At 42.8% G+C, this 3589-nt stretch overlaps 1 non-coding gene across 1 annotated transcript; it reads left to right on the plus strand.

The window, feature by feature from the left end:
* Window positions 1-3113: 3113 nt before the first annotated feature.
* On the plus strand, window positions 3114-3311 carry LOC137010293 (U2 spliceosomal RNA). The gene has a single exon (XR_010893335.1). It is a non-coding gene; the product is annotated as a U2 spliceosomal RNA (small nuclear RNA).
* The last annotated feature ends 278 nt before the right edge of the window (window positions 3312-3589 follow it).

Consider the following 3589-nt stretch of genomic DNA (forward strand, 5'->3'; position numbering starts at 1 on the left):
CTTTCCTGCACCCTTTCACTTCCCATAGGTGTGACGACAGGTAGGGGGCTTTGGAGGCTGAACTGTTCCCTGTTGAAAGATTTGGAGATTGTGAAAGAATACAGGGAGCAGTACAGCCAATGGCAGACCCTAAAAGACTTTTATGACTCACATGCACAGTGGTGGGAAATGGTGAAGGGAAAGACTAAGACGTTTTTTAAACTGGCGGGAAAAAAGAAAAAAGATAAAGAGAAAAGATGTATGGTGGGAATGCAAAAACGACTGCAACGCTATTTTAACCTGTGCAATCAGGGCTTTGATTTTAATGAAGAAATTCGCCAAGTGAAAAGGTCAATGTCAGAATTATCGGAGGTTAGAAGCAAGAGTATCATTTTACAAAGTAGAGAAAAGGAAATGGAAGAGGGAGAAAAATGTACAAGTTATTTTTTTCGCAGTGGTGGGATTGAAAAATAAAGAAAATACAGTAATGACAAATACAGAAAGCATCTTAAAGGTGGTTGAAGATTTCTATGATGAACTATATGGTAAGAAAGAGATTGAAGACTGCATTTTAAAAGAAGTTTTAGAATGAATTGATAAACCCGTTAAGGATAGCACGTGTTTGATAAATGATTTCAACCTTTCTGAAATGGAGAAATGTTTAAAACATTTTAAGAAAAGAAAGTCACCTGGAGAAGATGGTATCCCACTTGAGTTTTATCAGACATTTTGGGACATTTTAGCCAACGACCTTTTAATTGTTTTTAATGAATTTTATAAAATGGAGAAACTGCCAGATAGTTTTAGGATAGGGATTGTTACACTTTTACACAAAAAAGACGAAAGGACTGACTTGAAAAATTGGCGACCAATAACTCTTTTAAATGTGGACTGTAAATTGTTTAGTAAGCTTTTAATGATTCGTATGTCTTCCATTTTAGGGGATTTGATCCACCCAGATCAAACCTGCGCAGTTCCTGGAAGAAAGATCACGGACAGCCTTGTTCTGATGAGAGACACCATCTGTTATGCGAGAGACAGAAATATTAGGCTTGCAGTTCTAAATTTAGATTTTGAAAAAGCTTTTGATCGGGTCTCGCACCAGTACTTATTTCAAGTACTGCTAAAGATGGGTTTTCCAGGGAGATTTGTAGCTTGGGTGGAACTGCTATACAGGGGGATAAGCAGCAGGTTTTTGGTAAATGGGCACTTGACAAAAGCAGTAGACGTACACTGTGGGGTCCGTCAGGGATGCCCGTTATCTCCCCTCTTATATGTGGCCTGTATTGAGCCACTGGCGCAGGCATTGAGAAGGGACAAATGGATCAGGGGACTGACAATACCAGGGGCGGGGGGATTGACTGCCAAGGCCTTTTTATATATGGACGATGTGAACCTTGTATGTACTGACGTTTTATCAATTACTAGGACTATGGACCTGACTGACTGGTTTGGAAGGGCGTCTGGGGCTAGACTAAATAGATCAAAAACTCAAGTACAATGTTTTGGACCATGGGATCCTAAAGAAGTAAAGAGTCTTGACCTGGAAATGAAAAAGACTGATATAAAGATACTAGGGATTAAATTTGACAGAGAAGGAGGAGGAAGGGGCAACTGGCAAGAAGCTTTAGCTAAAGTAAGACAAAGATTTGGATTTTGGAGACGTAGACAACTGACAATAGAAGGCAAGGTTTTAATTATTAAATCTGTAATTTTACCTTTATTTTTATTGCTTTGTTCTGTGTTTTACCCCCCAGATGGTTCCTTTTATCCGTGGACAGAGAAATGTTTCACTTTGTGTGGGGAGGAAAATGGGAGAGGCTGACAAGAGAGGAGATGAAGAAGTCCCCAAGAAATGGAGGCAGAGGAATACCAAACTTTTATTTATTTTTAGGGGCATACTATACAGCACTTCATATGAAATATGCATTAGACACAAAAACAGATAATAAAACTGCTGCTATGAGCCGTTTCTGGATGGGATCCTATTTAAGGTCCTTAAAAATCTTACCCACCAATCACACAATACCAGTTGCTTTTAAGCCATCTGCTGCGTATGATTTTATCAAGAAGTTCTTAAATAAGCATATTTTAGAAAAAGAAACTAAATCTTTAACAAATCACCGCCTCCTTCTCTCTCTCATACAGGAACGGGAACAGGTGACTCCAGTGCGCTGGATCAAAATTGGTGAGGCCCAGACTGTGTGGCAAAATGTGTCCCATCCGGCCCTTCACAATAGACACCGCGACCTGGCATGGATGGCCGCTCACGAGATCCTCCCGGTCAGGGCCGTGATGCACTCCCGAGGAATGGCGACAAATCCAATCTGTCCTCGGCCAGGGTGTAATGCACCGGAATCCGTGAGACATACGTTCTGGGAGTGCAGTGTCGCGAGGGACCTGTGGGCAACAGCCGGCCCCCAGCAATTCCCGAGCCTGCCAGCAGGGGAGGTCCAACAACTGGACTACCCCATGATAATGGGAGGAGTGAGCCAGAGGAAAATGACACCAGCCCAGCACACCCAAACCTGGCTCACTATCAACTGCTACAAAGATGTACTATGGACCTCCAGAAACCTGCTGGTGGGGAAGCATGTGATGGTGACCCTGCACGCCATGAAACAGCTGGTCAACAACAGGCTGCAGGAGTATGCTGCGCATTGCCATTCGGACGTGGGGGTCGGAGCTACACAGGAAAGGTCCCCGTGGCCACGCGCCCTGACTGCCTGCAGATGCCCCCCTTCTGGAGGGAGCAGCGGTGCCGTGGTTTAAGAGGTTCTCCTCTCAGCCCAAAAGTGTTGGGTCGTGGTGTTTGTTGTGGAGTGTTGAATGAGGACATCTCAAAAAAAAAAAAAAAAAAGTATTGTGTCGCCTGTGCCCGTTCATGTATAAGAGAGCTTTTTTATCTTTTATGTTTTAATCGTGATCAATTCTATCTATTAGGTTAAATTATGGCTTTTAAGCAACTTCAATTGTATTTTATTTATTGCCTTTCTTCTTTTACACACATCTGTTTATACAAAGTTTTATGTATCATGTATTAAGGAAAAAAAAAACTAAGCAAAACCTTTTAATCGGAAAGGAAATCTGTGTTACATGTTCCCAAGAAACAATGTAATGTTTGTATGTAAATAATGATTATTGAAAAAATAAATAAAAGGAAAAAAAAAAAAAAAAAATCTGTTCTTATCAGTTTAATATCTGATACGTCCCCTATCTGGGGACTACATATTAAATGGATTTTTGGCTCATGGAGCCGGAACCGGGGCTTGCTCCGTCCACTCCATGCATCGACCTGGTATTGCAGTGTCTCCAGGAACGGTGTGCTTCCCCTTTTGGGGGACTGCAAATCGTTGTGGTTAATAGCAGAGGGAATGTCGCTGGAGCTTCACAAGGAGTCTCTATGTACCTGCGGTGGGGTGGCTGGCAGGGTGGCACCGTCTCGCACCCTTATGAAACGGTCGCCGTTGTTCCAAAGCAGCGGTTCCCAAACCAGCACTGCACGTCTTGAATGTCACTCTTGTCTGATGCGCCCGTCTGAGGTCTTGGAGTCTTTACCAACGAGCTGATGAGTTGGATCGGGTGTGTTTGATCAGGGAGACATCTAATC

Source organism: Chanodichthys erythropterus, chromosome 20, assembly GCF_024489055.1.
Source record: "Chanodichthys erythropterus isolate Z2021 chromosome 20, ASM2448905v1, whole genome shotgun sequence".
Taxonomy (NCBI): domain Eukaryota; kingdom Metazoa; phylum Chordata; class Actinopteri; order Cypriniformes; family Xenocyprididae; genus Chanodichthys; species Chanodichthys erythropterus.